Source organism: Medicago truncatula, chromosome 6 (assembly GCF_003473485.1).
Source record: "Medicago truncatula cultivar Jemalong A17 chromosome 6, MtrunA17r5.0-ANR, whole genome shotgun sequence".
Taxonomy (NCBI): domain Eukaryota; kingdom Viridiplantae; phylum Streptophyta; class Magnoliopsida; order Fabales; family Fabaceae; genus Medicago; species Medicago truncatula.
Genome location: NC_053047.1, coordinates 4,740,076 through 4,758,220, shown reverse-complemented (window position 1 = coordinate 4,758,220; position 18,145 = coordinate 4,740,076). Strand labels below are relative to the sequence as shown.

General features: G+C 31.2%; 3 pseudogenes; all 3 read left to right on the top strand.

The window, feature by feature from the left end:
* On the top strand, window positions 1-1,093 carry LOC112422680 (UDP-glucose 6-dehydrogenase 1-like; annotated as a pseudogene).
* Window positions 1,094-4,557: 3,464 nt separating this feature from the next.
* Window positions 4,558-13,722, top strand: LOC11420069 (UDP-glucose 6-dehydrogenase 1-like; annotated as a pseudogene).
* Window positions 13,723-16,932: 3,210 nt separating this feature from the next.
* LOC112416164 (uncharacterized) lies at window positions 16,933-17,051 on the top strand (annotated as a pseudogene).
* The last annotated feature ends 1,094 nt before the right edge of the window (window positions 17,052-18,145 follow it).

Here is an 18,145-nt window from a genome sequence, read left to right as displayed (position 1 = left end):
ATGGCAGTCATTGCATTAATATGTCCATCCATTGAAGTAGCTGTCGTTGATATCTCGAAATCGCGTATTGCAGTGTGGCACAACAATCAACTTCCTATCTATGAGTCCGGTCTTGATGATGTAGTAAAGCAATGTCGCGGCAAGAGCTTTTTCTTCAGCATTCAAGTTGAAAAACATGTCTACGAAGTTGAAATAGTGTCTGTATCCGTCAACACGTCGACAGTTTTGGTCTTTGGAGCTTGAAACGCCGCAAATTTGACTTATTGGGAGAGTGTGGCTCGGATGAGTCAGGGAAATCACGGAAGGTGAAATGGCTGTTCAAACATTATAAAAAAGTTGGATTCCTGAGGGAAAAATCTTGACAATAAATCTTTGGTCAGCAAAATTTTCTAAGTTGGCTGCCAATACTTTCTTAGCTTAAAGAACTTCATCTATCAATGAAATGTAAGCACCGACACATGAATCAGACTAAGTTCTTGAATGCAAGCACATTGGTTTCAGCGGTTCTTGCTTCCAAAAAGATATACTGAACCTGGTTTACATTTGCGTGTATAATGGTTTATTTGAAGTTTCTGAATATTAGAAACAAGTTATCAAGATCAACGATTATCAGAAGAGTCGGTTCACGAACAATGTGGTCCCTGGACCCTGGTCCCATCAATGCCTAACAAATTTTCTAACAAGAAGATAGTTGCTTTAGGATTTTCCTTCAAGAAAAGATACCAGTGATACAAGGGCGCTGCTGGCTACTGACGTGTGTTAAGGGCTACTCGGTAATAAAGCGCATTTGAGTATACTAGAACCCAGGTTACAAAGGATCAAATACAAAGGGATTTGTGGATGAATAAATTTAGCCAAGTATTTTTTCGCAAACCGAGTATTAACAACTCACTATGTATGTTCACATACCTTGACAAATGGAGGTTCACCAAGTCCTGGGCTCCTGTAAAAGGTCCCAGCCACTGGACATTTCAGGGGCGGTTGAATTGATGCGCATTTCTTGGAGACAGGTAAGGCAGGTTTTGCTTTTGAAGGTGGTGCAGGAGCAGAAGCAGCTGCTGATGGGGGTTGCAATGAAAGAAGTGTCGGATAATACAATGGTGGTGCTGCTTGCGGCATAGCCGTGGCTGGTGGAGGCTGGAAATCTTCGATTTTTCTTATCACGAGTTCATAATCTGATTGCTATAGTTGCAGCTCCACTGTATCTCTTATCACTTTATTTTATCTTTCCTTAAGTTTGTCCATTTATAACCTTAGTTTCCTTAATATGTAGGGATACTCTCTTCTTGTTGAGGTACACTCTTCCTTGAAATTTCATGTATTATATTATTAGTTAGGATAAAAACTTTCATGTATTATTGCATATCTTATTGATTGAGTCAATTTAATTGGTTTGATTCTGATTTGTATAAATTTGATTTGGATCACTTGCAGCCATATTCTTACAGCAACAAAATATGCATACGGTGTGTGTATAGATTGTGCATTTTATTTAAAATATGACTGAATTTCTGATTAAAAAAGTTAATATTACAATGCTTTATTTAAGTTTTTAAGGAAGGAACTTTCAAATTTGTAAAGAATTCACATGAAATTGTATACCAGCAAATCTAGTTTAAAAGATACTATTAAACTAGATATTATTTTCTTTAAAATCCATTTTAATACTATTTTACCCCACATCACAGTGGAGCATAAATAGGCATTTCCATAAACAAAGAAAAAAACCAATAGATATTAAGAATTCTTTATATTTTCAAGTGGTTGAAGCAACAATTTTTGAAAATATAAAAAAAAACTTAATGCCTAGGTATCTTTCATGCACTAGAAATGCATTACAATTTTATACTCTTTAACAAATTGTTGTAGGCTTTATTTATAATAGTAGTTTACATCTCTAAGTTTCTCAAACTTTCGATGTGGGACAAACTATGGCTCTATAAATATGTAGTGACCAAGTAATCATCAATGAATGCATGTGTTATATAGATCTGAATTCATCTATGATCTTTGTTTCTCTGGGTAATTGTTTTGTGATTCTAGAGAAATTAATTGTTTCTTGTCAAAACTGCAAGAGATGACACTACTTAGGAAAGAAGAAACCACAAAAAAAAAAAAAAACAAATACAAGCCCAACCCTGAGAGTGATATATAAAACACCCAAAAACAAGCAGCTACCAAAAGGAGAAAAAGTATAGAATAAAGGCATATGGGGCGATCTGGATCGCAACATTAAGATTATTTTTGTGACCGCGATTGCGGCTGTATCACCGTGATTTTCAGAAGATATATGATAATAGGAGAAAACCAGCATTCAGTCGAAGCTTAAAACATTAGTTTCATTGTTCATTCATGGCTTAAAACATTACTTCCTTTTTTTAAGTCAAAATTTGCGGCTTGAAGATTGATTCAAATGAATGTAACTAATGGGAAATTTGGAGGCACTCTGTTTGCGTTTCTTTGTTCTATAAATCAATACTGTTTGGCTGTTGTGAATTCACCATGAGAGAGTCTTTCATCAATGTCTTTGTTAAAAATAAATAAAAATTGATGAATGTTTCTTAAATTTCTGAGTTTTTATCGTAATCAAGTTCTCAAACTAATTTTACATATGAGATGAAGCTTTCTTGTTTTTTTTTTTTGTCAAGTAATCTTTTGCTTTCTAATATGGTATCACGAGCCTCTTGTTCAAATTCATACCGTCCTTTGAGAAAATATGACAACAATGATGAATCTGTGTATGTTTTTATCTTACTATGTTCTCATTTGCATTAGCAGTAACTTCCAATGTTGTTGTGTGTTCTGTTTGAAGCACAATGGAGTTCATTGGATCTTATGCGATCAGAAGTTGTTCTGTCATAATCCACGCATTTTTGCAGTTAACATTTCAATGGTTGTTATATCGAGATATAATTGTGCATGTGAGAGTTAACTTAAAATCAGGTTTTCTGCAGAATCGTGGCACGATTGGAGGTTTCAGTTTTGAGGCAAGGTACTGGAAAAATCGTGGCACGATGGGGTCGCATCGTGGCACGATGGTGTGCTGGTAGCAAAAACAGAAACATATTTTTTGGTGCAGATTTGTTACAGATTTTTAAGCAGATTTGTTACAGATTTTAAGCAAGACTTTTACTATAAATATAGACCTTGTATCAGGCTAAACTTTGAGAGAGAGAGAGAGAGATAGAGGGGGCTGAAACAAGGGTTTAGAAAGGCAACAACAAAACTAGGGTTTGTATAGAGTTTGTCTCTTCGGAACAAACACTAGGGTTTGTGGGTTGATTCACCTTGGAAAACACTATTAGGATTGAGTCTCTTGGTTACGGGAAGAGGCTGAGACTTTGGGTAGAATTAGGCGGGAGACTTATTCTTGTAACCCATTGATTTCTCTTTTGTAACGGTACTCATCATATAGTGGATTGGAGGGCTGCTCTCTCCCCCAGACTAGGTCAATTTGGACCGAACTGGGTCAACAAATTCTTTTGTGTTCTTCTCTTCTTTGTGTTCTTCTCGCCGTTGTTTTTCTACTTTTGACTTGTATTTAATTGTTCCATACACTTTGTTTTGGTTGCTTGATTATCCCTTGCTCCACACATCAAGTTGTTATTGGTGTGATTTTTGATCAGATTCACAACAGTGCAAAAATGAAAGAAATCTTAGATTTCTTTTTTTAAAAAACTCTGGACTAGTAAGTTTCTTGATCAGGTTGAGATTGTAGCTGCATTGGAATTATTTCTCTAAACTGAGACTATAGAGAAAGTAATGACACACAATGCAATATGTATCAAATTTCAGATTCTATCAAATCCTGAATTCCTTGTTGAAGGAACTACAATTGAATACCTTCTCAATTCAAAACCTTTTCATTGTAAACCGGGTGATTGAATCATGTTTAGCACGGTTGTAACCAAAACGATAGCTATTTTAGGATTTGCATTCAAGAAAGATACCAATGATACAAGTGAGGCGCCGGCAGTTATTAACGTATGTAAAATTAATGTAAGTAGATGAAATAATTTTTTTACTTTTCATTCAACTACAACCATCGATTATTTGAAATAACAAAATAATCTAATAACATAAGAATTAAACTAATTTTATTTATGTTTTTCTGAAAAAATCCTCAAAACATAATTAATTAATTATTAATATTTAATTTATATTTGGAGAAATGTTTCAAAAAAAACATAAATTATTTTTGACATCATCAAAAATTTAACTAAAAGAAAACTAAGGTGGAAATTATCACCCCGGAGAGTGACGCAGCAACATTGACCAACTGGTACTATTCCACAACATTTGTGCACGATTATTTATAATTTAGTTTACCTCTATGAGCTTCAAAAGCTTCCGATGTGGAACTACCGATTGTTCTACATATGTTTCACAAAACACATGTTCATAGAGATTGAAGTTAATAATTACTACTACTACTACTGCTAATATTAGCAATTATTCTGAATGTCGGAATGTTGTGAGTTGATGGAATGTGATTCTTCAAAAAAATTATTTACTGATACACTTCAACACCACTGTGGATAGGTTAGGCAAGGAAAAATGGTGAAGATTTGCTGCATCGGTGTTGTATATGTAAGTCATTGCATTTAAGTGTCCATCCATTGAAGACAGTCAATGTCGTTGATAGCTCGAAATCATGCATTTCACCGTGGAACAACGATCTATGAGCCCGATCTTGATGATGTATTAAAGCAATGTTGCTGTAAGAACCTTTTCTTTGGAATTGATGTTGAAAAACATGTTTATGATTTTGACATAGGTTTTGTATCCGTCAACACGCGGACTATAACTTGTAGTCTTGGAGCTGGCAGCGCCGCAGGTTTGACGTATTTGAAGAGCGTGGCTTGGATGATATATTTCCCATGTCTCAAAATCTGACAAAATTGTTGTAGAGGAATCAACTATTCCTATCAAAACTGCTGAAGCTATAGAGAAAAGGATCAAATTCTGTCAAATCCGTAATAGTTTCCAGCCATCTGACATTTCAGTGACGGTTGAGATGATGCCCTTTTCTTGGGGCAGGTAAGGTAGGTGTTGCTTTAGAAGGTGGTGCAGGAGCAGAAGGAGCTGCCGATGGTGGTGGTTGCGACAAGTTAAGTGTCGGATAATACAATAGTGATGCTGATTGCAACATAACCATGGCTGATGAAGGCTGCAACTTATCAAGAGTTCATAATCTGATTGCTTTAGAAGTAGCTCCACAGTATCTTTTGATTCCAGAAATCTAGCCATGGAAATTTAATAATAAACAACGGTTTAATTTTGATACATTCTTGGTCGGAGTAAATGTTTTATACTGTCAACAAACAATCAAATGTTGTATCAATCAATCATACATGTGCATCAAAACATACACAAAGTTAGTCGACACTCAGATATCTTTTGTAAGTTTCATGTTTGTATCTATATCTGTCACGTCCAATAGTTGTGAACGTAAGAGATATTATGTTTGTGTTTCCTTGTAATGCAATTCAATACAGTTTCGTTGTTATGATTTTAAGAAGAGAGTACTATCTTTTGATACAGTTTTATGTTTAATTGACTTGCTACTATCACAGATTATTGAATGTTTCAGGCATTACGATATGAAGAAAAAAAAGGCCTCCTTTGACACATAATGTACATTCTTATAGTCTGTACTGTAAACTTCAAATTTGCAACATACAAAAATATATCGTAAGCTTCAAGTTAATGGTACACTCTTCCTTGCAATTTCATGTATTATTAGTTAAGACTTTTCAAGTAATGCATCATAAAAACTTTCTGTTGCAAGGAAATAGATTTCCATCATGATACATAGATAACAATATAGAAACTTCATTCATGGCTTAAAAGTTAAAACATTAATTACTTCCTTTTCTTTGAGTCAAAATTTGAGGCTTCAAGTTTGATTCAAATGAGTGTAACTTATGAGAAATTTGGAGGCACTCTTATACTTATGTCTGCATTAGTATTGTTTTTATCTACTATATTTGAGCATAATGGACAAAACTTATGTTTTTAGTGATTTCATCAATAGCCAAAGGGGTTCTTATGCTAGAAGTTATCTCAAATAATGGAGTAATTAGTCAAAGAAATACTTGGCTTATTTGGATAATATTCATCACATTCCCATGCCAATTTACACACTAAAACTCTTCTTTTGGATAGATCGACATTTGAGCTTATAGTGAATAACTTGTAACTTTTTGTTTGAGAGTAAGTAACTTGTAACTTTGGAGTGGATGGAAAATTGAAGGACTGGATGGTATAGGATGGAATGAGTTTTATTGTACTATATTTCACTCTATTTATTTTTTACAAATCCAAACAATAAAATCTAATTATTTAACACTCCGTTCCATTTTGGGTCAATTATTTACCACACCATAACACTATCAATCCAAAGATAACATTAATGATTCATTTTGTACCGCAAAAGCATGGTGCTAGAGAGTCACTTTTGTCATCTACCTGTTTTAAGTTTTTATGTATTGAAGGGGTGATGACCGAAGATGAAACTATAATGGAAGATGAAGTTCTAATGCAAGTTGATGTTGATATTAAAGGTGGAGGTTTAGAGAAAAAGAGAGAAGGAGGGTTGAAGCCAAAGAAAAAGAAAATTCAACATATAAATTCTCTTGTTTCATCTTTTAAACTTTTAATTTAATTAAATTTCATCTTAGACTAGGGACAATGATGTTTTTTTTGTTACATGAGTAACCCAATCAAAATTTGTGAATATTACAACGAAGGCAAATACTTATTAACCCTTGAAAAATTAAGTGTTAAAGGTATTTTTTTTATCCTTATAAGTATGATCAACTTTTCGTTTTAGTCTCTCTAATCTTTTTCTTCAACTTTTAGTCCTTCAAAAGTTTTTCATCTTCACTTTTGATCCCTTCTTTTAAAGCAAAATCATGTAGAATTTATAATTTTTAATAAAATTCTTCAGAAAAATTTATAGTATTATAAGAAACTCACTTAAAAGATATTAGAATTTTTATATTTTTTGCGGTTAAGAATTTATGTTTTGTTAAAAAATTCTAATTTTTTTGGGAATGATTTTAACAATATCTACACATTTATGCACAATTTCATTAAAAGTACAAAGTTGACTAAAAAATAAAGATTAAAAGTAGTAATTGAAAATTTTATGGGGACTAAAAATTGAAAGAAAATTTTAGAGGAACTAAAATAAAAAATTGAAATATTTATAGCAACCAAAAACATGTTTAACTCAAAAATAAATGTAAGTATAATAAATAAATTTCTTACTTTTCGACTACATCCATTGATTATTTTTTTATTCCAGATAAGTTTCAATTATTGTATGAAAAAATCACAAATGGGAAAAAAACTAATCTACAAAATTAGAATTAAACTAGTTTTAATTATGTTTTCATTGAAGAACCCCCAAACATAATTCATTAATTATTAATTAATTTAAATTACATTGGACATTTTTCAACAAAAACATAAATTATTTTTGACTCTTGTCAAAAATTAACTCAATCAAATAATACTAGGATGGAGAATTTATCACTCCAAAGAGTGCTCCAGTTACAATCCTCTCAATAGTTGTGTGCGTTTATTTATAATATAGTTGACCTCTACAAGATTCAAAAGCTTCCAATGTGGGACTGCTAATTTTTCTACATATGTTCCACAAAGCACGCATTGGTTCCACAAAGCACAAATGGAAGTATTGGATAATACAATGGTGGTGCTGATTGCAGGCTGCAAAGCTTCTTTTTCTTCTTATCACGAGTTCAAATCAGATTGCTTTAGTTGTAGCTCCACAATATCTCTTGAATCCAAAAGTCAAGCCATGGAAATATAATAATAAATAACAAGTTTAATTTTGATACACCGTCAAAGTAAACTTTTTATACTGCTAATTTTAATGGCTTAATTATACTTTTGATCCTCGTGTTTTGGCCTACTCATGAAACTGATCATGCATTTTTAAAACAGAACAAAACGGTCCTTCAATTATCATTTTTGTTGCATTTTTCATCATACCTCCTATTTTCAAACCCCATAAACGCAGAAAATGGCAATTTTAGGTAGTTTTAGACCTACCCCTATGCTCAACCATGAAATCAACAATGAATAAAACATGTGGGCACAAGGAATCCATTCTATTCAACACACTAACAAAAAAAAATTAGGGTCTAAAACTGTTATTTATCTGCGTTTTTGAAGAATAAAATGGGGGGTAAGACGAAAAATGAAACAAAAATGATAATTGAAGGACCGTTTTATTCTATTTTAAAAGGGCATGACCAGTTTCGTGAGTAGACCAAAATACTGGGACCAAAAGTGTAATTAAGCCAATTTTAATCCCTAATTGTGCATATCTTAATATAATGGTGCATGAACAAACAATCTAGAGCTTCAAATTTTAATCCCTAATTGGGTAAATGCATATCTTAATCCCTAATTGTATATATGGTGCATGAAACAATCAATCTCGACCTTAAATTTAGATTTTGAAGTCGTAAACATAAATTATTATTTTGGATTTTTCCAAAATCCTTATTTATTTATTTTGTTACGTCTGCAGCAATTTAACCTAATTTTTTCCCGCTCGTTTGCTTTATTAGGTTTGCAATTATTTAACCTAACTAATTCCATCTAAAAAAAATGAATCGCACCAATTTCATTCATATCCTCTTGCCTTTTTTCTTAAGAAAATATTCTACACTTATTTGATGTTGCACGTTTGTTCTAGAAACTATGAGCATATCAATGATTAAGTTTGATGCCTACGATTTTATACTTTTTTTTCGGCTACCCTAATTTCCATGTAAACTTGGTTATATATACCCGAATTATTGATAGGATTACCGAATTTTCTTTTATAATATTTTCAGATTTCATATATTTTATGAAGTGTTTTATTTTATCTACTATGGATTATCACGTGTTATTTTTTTCACTATTACCTATTATATATTGCATTTTATTATTCGTATGTCAATCTCTTTACAATAAACCCGAGTAAAGCACAGGTCAAAAATCTAGTATAAATAAAATTAAGGTCTTGTTAAAGAGTGCCCCCGAGGCACTATTTAAGCATTCTAAATCAGAAAATTATTCTTTAAAAAAGTAAAAATGTTTCAATTTTCAAGACCTTAAATACACAAAATTTTATAAAAGTTACTATTTACAACCCTTGAAGAGTTACTATTTACAACCTTTAAAAATTGCCCCAAAACACTCGATAACGTTTCCTATAAAATTAAACCACTCAACAAATAGGGATGTCCGAAACAAAACTTACCCACAATAATAAATTGTTTTCAATTATTTAAACTTACATATAAAAAAGACTAGTAAATATTGTCTCATCATTATTTCTTCGAAAAAGCAGAACACATTGATCCACTTGATGGAAGCAAACAATAATAAGATTTTCTTACACTAGAATAAGGTAAACTATACATATACAATTTCATGTCATTGAGTTGTAGGCTTTATTTATAATGACAGTTTATCTATCAAACTTCTCAAACGTCTGATGTGGGACATATAATCAGCCCAAAATTGGAAACAAAAGGTGCAGAGGTTGTCAATACGTTTAGTCCAAAATTTGAAACACAATTTAATATTCTATTCCAATTCCTTCATAAAATTACAGCATAACCCTTGATTTTCAACCATCTACAAACCTAATTGATACAAATGGGCCTTATTTGATCCCTCCAGCATATATGACAAATAGTTTATAATTTACAGAAAGGAGATTGGATCTCTATAGTACTCTCTAGAAATCATTTCTATATCTAAAAAAACATTTTCATCTTGAGTGAAAAAGAGAGGAGATTAGAAATAAGCGTAAATTAGAGACTCTTTCACTAATGTTTTGTTATTTAATTAACATGCTACTATCACATATTGGTGAATGTTTCTTAAATTTCTCTTATGAGTATTTATCTCTATCAAGTTCTCAAACTTATTTTACATATAAGATGAATATTCATCTCCATGATCTTGTGCTTTCTAACATGGTCTCATGTTGCCTCAGAGGACTCTTTATGTTCTCATTTGCATTAGCATTAACTTCCAAACTGACAGCATTAATTATGTCTCAAATTCTCCTTATTAACCATACTCTTATGCTTATGCTTATGCTTATTTTCCTTAGGATCAACTAAATAATTAGATCCTTGTTTCTGTCATTGTTGAATTCCTTGCCCAATTAACTTCCATAAAGTTTTAATGTCAACAATTATTGTTTTGAAGATAATGTATTATTTATGGATTTATTAACATGTCTCTTTTGGCACAAGTTACAGTCACCTTTTACGTAATTGTAAATTCAGTCATGTTTCCAATCATGCCTTCATTTTCCCTCATGAAGTTGAAATACAAACGAACATATCTTTCCACCAAACATCTCTTGGACATTTCCTTTTATCAGTAGACACCCCTTTGTTTTGTTGCTCAAGTGAATGTTCAATTTTGCAGTCACAATCTCAAACATTTACGTAGTCAACATTTGATTGGAAAAAGATATAGAACCACAATTCAACTCCAAAGTACTACTCTAAGACAAAATGAAATAATTGAAAAACTGATATTTGTTTTTTTGAAAGAATGATATATGTGGACTAAATATTTTACCATATATATTGACTTTTTGATCAATTATCACAATTGATTATTTTTTATTCCAAAGGTATACCTAATAAAATATGAATAAATCACAATTAACAAAAAAACTAAACTGAAAAGTTAGAATTAAACTATTTGTATTTAAGCATTTGAGATGAACTAAGATATAGTAATTAATTTAAAATATATCACAGTTCCTCACAAAAAGCATAAATTATCTCTGACTTTTGTCAAAAAAAACTAAAATAAAATTCAGGTGGATTGAAGGTCTAATCTCTGTTAAAGGTCTAATCTCTAAACTTACCGAAATAACCAAAATAACCACTATAAATACTCCCCGTTTGGATTGAGCTCATTTTGAGCTTATGAAAAATAGCTTATGTATATAAGTAAGTTTTTATTTTAATTTATAAGCCCTTACTAACGAATATTGTATCTTCATAAACTGTTTTTTCATAAACTATCTTAAAAACTTATAAATAATACATGAAAACTCATTTATTTGCATAAGCTGTTTTATATAAGCTCTAAAATAAGCTAATCCAAAAGGCCCATAGTATTATTTTGTCTTTTTAAAAAACAAATGATTCAATATTACTTAGTACTGCATCAAGTTTTTAAATGACCGTTGATTTTTTCTTTTTTAAAAAAGAGACTAAATTAATGTAAGTAGATCAAATAAGTTTTTTACTTTTTCACTCAACTACAACCATTGATTATTTATTATTCCATATTTTAAATGTAATATTGTCTACAATAAAGACCACATACATCATTTATTTAATGAACCTAAAACATTAATTTTTTCTTATATTTCTGACCTGAGGATGTAAGAATTAAACTAGTTTTTATTTATGTTTTCCCAAACAAAATTCTCCAAACATATTTAATTAATTATTAATATTTAATTATATTTGGAGGACCTAGTTCAACAAAAACATAAATTATTTTTGACAACATCAAAAATTTAACAAAAAGAAAACTAAGGTGGAAATTATCACACCAGAGAGTGCTGCGGCAACATACACCAACTGGTACTATTCCACAACATTTGTGTACTGTTATTTATAATATAGTTTACCTCCGAAAGCTTCAAAATCTACCGATGTGGGACTATCATTTGTTCTACGTATGATTCACAAACCACATGTGCATGAGATTGAAGTTAACAATTATTACTTCTACGACCCCTCAAAAAAATAATTATTACTACTAATAATAATAATATAATTACCTCAAAAAAATAAATATAATATTAGCATATTTTGTGAATAATATAATATTAGCAATTTTTCTAAATATCGGAATATCCTTTGTTGTGAATTGATGGAATGAGATTCTTAAAAAAAAATTACTTACTGAAAGGTTGGGAAAGGAAAAAATGGTGAAGATTTGCCGCATTGGTGAGGGTCCAACAATGGCGGTCATTGCATTTAATTGTCCATCCATTGACATCGATGTCGTTGATATCTTGAAATCGCACATTGTAGAGTGGAACAACGATCGGCTTTCCTATCTCTAAGCCCGATCATGATTATGTATTAAAGCTTAAGTAATGTCGCAATAAGAACCTTTTCTTCAGAATTGATGTTGAAAAACATGTTTATGAATTTGACATAGGTTTTGTATCCGTCAACACGCTGACTATAACTCGCGGTCTTGGAGTTGGCAGTGCGCTGCAAATTTGACGTATTTGAAGAGCGTAGCTCAAATGATATACTATTATAGTAAATTTTTTATACCGTCAAATAATCACAACCAATCATGCATGTGACTTTTAAGATAGTTATAATTAAACTCAAATATTTGCAATGATCCGACAATTATAATTTATTAACAATGTAATGAATCTTTACACTAAGAGTGTATACTTGAATGTCTCTAATGTGATGCTTTGATTTATTGTTTAATGATGTTGATGCTCAATAACTGAACACAAATTATTAATTAATTAATTGCAACTAAAGTAGATTATTTCGACAAATTTCTGCATATATATTGCACGCGAAATAAAAAAAGAAGACAATGCATGTTCTAACATAGACAGAATGTGATTGCAGCATAGATGTTAAGAACAACTTTAGTCATAAAAAAATGTGACAAGACCTTTTTCAATCTAGACTGAGTTCTCGTTGGAGATAGAGAAGCCCCGGAAGGTGAAAAAGCGAAACAAACTTTGAAAAAATTTAATCTCAATGGACTCCTGAGGGAAAAATCTTGACAACAAATCGTTGGTCAATAGAACTTTCTAAGATAGCTGCTAATGCTTTCTTGGCTCAAAGAATGTCATCTGTCAATGCAATGCAATGTCAGTGGCGGATCCAGCACGGGGTGCAAACATTTTTGTCGTGGATGACAAAATTTAAAGGGATATGACATTGTTATGTATGACCTTTGTCTTATAAGTATTGTGATAAATTAATAGTGAAATACAATAATTTAAAGGGTCTTGTTAACGAGTGTCTTCGGGATATTCTTTAAAGATCTCAAATATAAAAAATATTCCTTAAAAAAAGGTAAATGTTACAAATTTCAATACATTGATTACACATATTTTCATAAAAACTTACTATTAATGGTTCTTAAAGAGTGTCCCGGAGGAACTCGTTAACATTTCCCTAATTGAAAAGCAGTGAAGACAATATAATTTAGAACTATAATAAGAAAAAACAATTAATATCACATTGAAAAAGCAAAATGATAATTTTTTAAAATTCTAGGGTGTGCAGGTGCACCCCCTCACTAAGAGGTGGAACCGCCCCTGCTACCGACACAAGAATCAGACTGAAGTTCTTGAATGCAAACGTCGGTTTTGGTGGTTCTTTCTTCCGAAAAGATATATTAACCTGGTTTTCATTTGTGTGTGTAATGATTTACCAGAAGTTGCTGAATATTGGAAATAAGTTATGAAGATCAACGATTATTAGAAGAGCAGGTTTGTAAACTGCATGGTTGCATCAATGTTTAGCATAGTTGCTAAAAGACGATGGCCGTTTCAAGAAGGATACCGGTGATACGCGGGAGAGGCCGGCTATTGACTGTGTTAGTGTTCTAACTGAGTGGGATGATGATTTGGAATTTGTTGTTGTTGGCATGTTGTAGTGTTGGACATGCCTACGGTGGCTAAAACATTTATTCATTCTTTAAAGTCAAAATTTGAGGCTTCATGCTTGATTCAATTGTATGAACATTTAAGTCTTTGTAAGTTACTCATGAGTGTAAATTATGGCCAAACTACACAGTATTGGAATGTTTCTTTCCTTTAAATGAGAATGAGAAATGATAAATGGTATGTCATATTCTACACTTAATTTATAAGGCACTATACCTCTGTAAGCTTTTCAAATGCTCAATGTGGGACAGATGACCGCTCTTTGTATGTTTGTCAAATATTTAAACATTTTGTTTTTCTAACAAAGTAAATACAACTAATATAATTTTTTTTTTGTTTTGTTATCACAAATAGAAAATGAAATTAACAATTATAGTTTGTTTTGTAAGACCAATAAATTAGTTTATACTGTATAGACCGTTTTTTATGTTGTTAAAACTATATAACGGTATTTTATATTGAAACTACAATGTAATTATGATTGATTTGGCATCGTCCGCATTTGATCACAGTTCTCCACAATAGTAAGGATCAAAATGTGACCAAAACTTCACTTTGACTATTATTTAAAACGATCAAACTATCTTTCGTTGCATTATTGTATTTACTTAAATTTTTAATAATTTATCCTCAAAACCTTTCTCAAATCTCTCAACCTAACATGTCTTGATATGTTGTTTTTCGAAGGTTGGATTGGACATTCAGCAACTTTCTGGTATGGTATGGATGTTTTGTACAAGATTAATATCTAATGTTGTCATATTAGATAGTGAACTTATTTTTCTTGATTTTTATACTTTTATCAAAAGGGTTAGAGACTAAAATCTAATGCCAATCTAATTTTTATTCTTTTTATACTCTTCCAAACTAGTGTTTTTATTGATTTTTTATACTATATTTTAGTTTTTTGTTTAAAATATCTACTATTTTAGATATTTTAAAATGAACTAATTGCTCTTAATTATTATAATATTTATATATCATAAAAAAACTAATTAATATTAAAAAGTAATCATTCCTTCGGAACATGAAAACATCTCTTGACGGAAGCATTTACTTCTTAATGCCAACAAGTCTTTTTCTTTCTTTCCATTAAAGTGTGTTGTAGGCTTTATTTATAATGATAGTTTGCCTCTCTAAGATTCTCAAACATCCGATGTGGGACAACCTCTCACAAACACACATCAGTTTGTTTTTGAAATGTAAAGTAAAAATACTTCATAGAATGTGGTTTTATAAGAAATATGTTTTGAGTAGGAAAAAAGGACAAATTATGAATGATAGAGTTAATTTGTATAAATGATATTAACCTTTTTTTATCATTTATTATGTAATTTTTCAACTAAATTATTTTTTTATTCAAAGCGTATTGATAATTATATTAAAACACACCATTAACAAAAATAGGGGTGAAGATCCTCTCCATTTGGCAAAATAAATGGAGTTTTACAAGTTGGAGAGAGATAGACACAAAAAATAGATGGTGGGTCCTACCACTAAGTGGGTCCCACCATCATTAATTATATTTTACTTTTTTCAAAATTTTATGTGTCTTTATCTCTCCAAATTGAAGAAATGGAGAAACATATAAATGGAGAGGATCCTAACCCCAAAAATAGTGTACAAGACTATGTATATACCGCATTTGGTCACGATTCTCCACAATATTAACGATCAAAACGTGACAAAAACTTCATCGTGATTGCTATTAAAACGACCAAATTAGCTTTTGCTCCATAATTGTATTCACTAATACATTTGAACACCAGTGTGGATAGGTTAGGAAAGAAAGAATGGTGAAGATTTGCTGCATTGATACTAGATATGTAAGGGAGTCCAATAATAACAGTCATTGTATTTAGATGTCCATCCATTCAAGCAGCTGTCGTTGATAGAGCAATGCAGCCTTGATATATATCTCGAAATCGTGCATTGCAGCCTTGAATAGCAATCAACTTCCTATCTATGAGCCAGGTATTGATGATGTAGTAAAGCAATGTCGATGCAAGTACCTTGTCTTCAACACTGATGTTGAAAAACATGTCTATGAAGCTGACATTGTGTTTGTATATTTCAATCCAGACTGAGTTCTCATTGGAGGTAGAGAAGCATCGGAAGGCGAAAAAGCGATTCAAATTTTGATACCGACACAAGAATCAGACCGAAGTTCTTGAATGCAAGTGTCGGTTTTCGGTGGTTCTTGGTTTCAAAAAGAAATGGTTTACCAGAAGTTGCTGAATATCCCTTTTGCAACTCTAAGCAAACGTTAAGACTGTCACACACAATTCCCTTTTAAAAGTCTAAAGTCACAATGCCGCATAGCATTTTTCTAATAACATCTCACTTCTGTGTTCGATAACATTGTGTTCTACACTTTATTTATTTATAATGGTAGTTTACATCTCTAAGCTTCTCAAACGTCCCATGTGGGGCTAGCTATCGCTATAAATATGTTTCACAGAACACATAAATTACTAATACTTTTTAAACGTAATACTAATAGAGTGAAATTGGTTTTTGTGATAAATAGATAATGAAGTTAACAATAAGTATTACTAATTTTGTTGTGACATTGGGACTATCACTTTTCTCAGACGGGTAGGAATGTGGTTTTTAAAAGAACTGTCAATTGAGGTTTGGGTAACTCAATTGGTTGAGTTAAGGGTTTAATAAAAGATCTTGTTAACCAGTGTCTCCAAGCACCGATTAAAGAATCTATAAATAGAATTTCTGTGTTTGAAATATAAACTGCTACTTTTTTATCAAGTAATAATTACATTACTTTTTAGTAAAAATTTACTTCTTTTGGTGCTTAACCGATGCCCCGGAGCATTGTTACCACTAACATTTATCATTAAAAAAAAACTATCAATTGAATTTTTATTTGTCATTAAAAAAAAAACTATCAACTGATTTTTTTTTTCAAGTTATGCCTGTAAGTAGAAAAGAAAAAGCAAATTATGCTTGATGAAGTTAATTATTTTATTTATTTATATTTTTTTTTTGTGTTTAACCCTCTAGTTTATGGAGGAAAACTTATATTTGTAGTTCAGTCAAGAGATAATGAAAGTTTGACAAAAAATTATTTTGTCTAAGAATCAAATTACTCTGTTCTCCCAAATGATTATTCCTTTGATGAAATTCAGTATTAAACTAACTAAAAAAAAATTAATCATGACGTACAAATTATTATATTTTGAAGGTGCGATAATATCAGCGTTAATGTACTGAATTCCATTAAAACTTCACGGTTAAGTGTATTTGAGCGTGAGTAGTACTAGAATGCGTGACCTCCTAAAAAGTCCTTGTGTTGCACATCTTTAAACTAGTCAAAAACAAATTATTAGAAATTTGATGATTATAAGAGTACACAAATTCTTTCATTATAGAAGTGAACATTGAATTTATAATGACCACATAAGAGTAACTATGACGTGATTGCCTAAGAACTTTAGGACAAAACAAAAACCAACTCTAAAATGACATAGTCTTGAGGTCCTTACTAAGATCTACTATTTCAGGATGATGATTTATTGAGAAACAACACATGATTCGAGTTATTGGTCTTGAGAAAGAATCAAATCTCTCGCTCAATTGTTCTAGCACCGTTTGTCCTTCACTCGGCTGAGGGACTTCCTCGCCTATTTGCTCAATCGTCTATTTGCTGAGTGTAGTTAGTTCTTTTTGTTGGGTGTTCTGTTATAAAGCCTTTTGAAATTTATTGGATTAGTGGTTTAATAAATCTCAAGTTGTTTAGTTTCTCTAATAAACGTTGGATTTTGATAGCATATAGTCACAATTTCTCGCATTCTTACCATCAAACATTTTAATGGTTTTGGATTGAGAGATGGAGTATAATATTGTAAAAACAAACAAATTTTGATAATTTTTCAACCTTAAATTATTAAAGTTTTTTTGACAAATTTAAATTATTAAAGTTGAAATTTAAACCTCGTGTGAGATGAAATTGTTGCTGCATGTGATTAAATATTAGATCTACGGAAAAGACTTAGTTAACCCATAAGTCTCTTTTTAAACATCGGTTTTTTTTTCTATGGTGGTTAGAGTTTGAATCCTAAACTTTGTATATATTATGCATTGTACTTACCAACTGAGTTATGCTCACGAAGACTTCTTAAACACCGGTTGATTCCACCAAAACTAGTTCAAAAGGTTAAATATTAAACTAGTTTTTTAATGTTTTTGAAAAACATTAATCAACCTTCTTCGAACCGACTAAAGCTGAATGCACTTATGAATTACCGGACAGTGTGTTTTAGGCTTTAGGTTTTTTATTTATAATGATAGTTTACTCTCTAAGCCTCTCAAACGTTCGATGTAGAACATGTTGGAATGTCTTTGTTGTTTTAGGATGAAGCAATTTTTTGTGACAATTGGACTATTCCTTTTTTT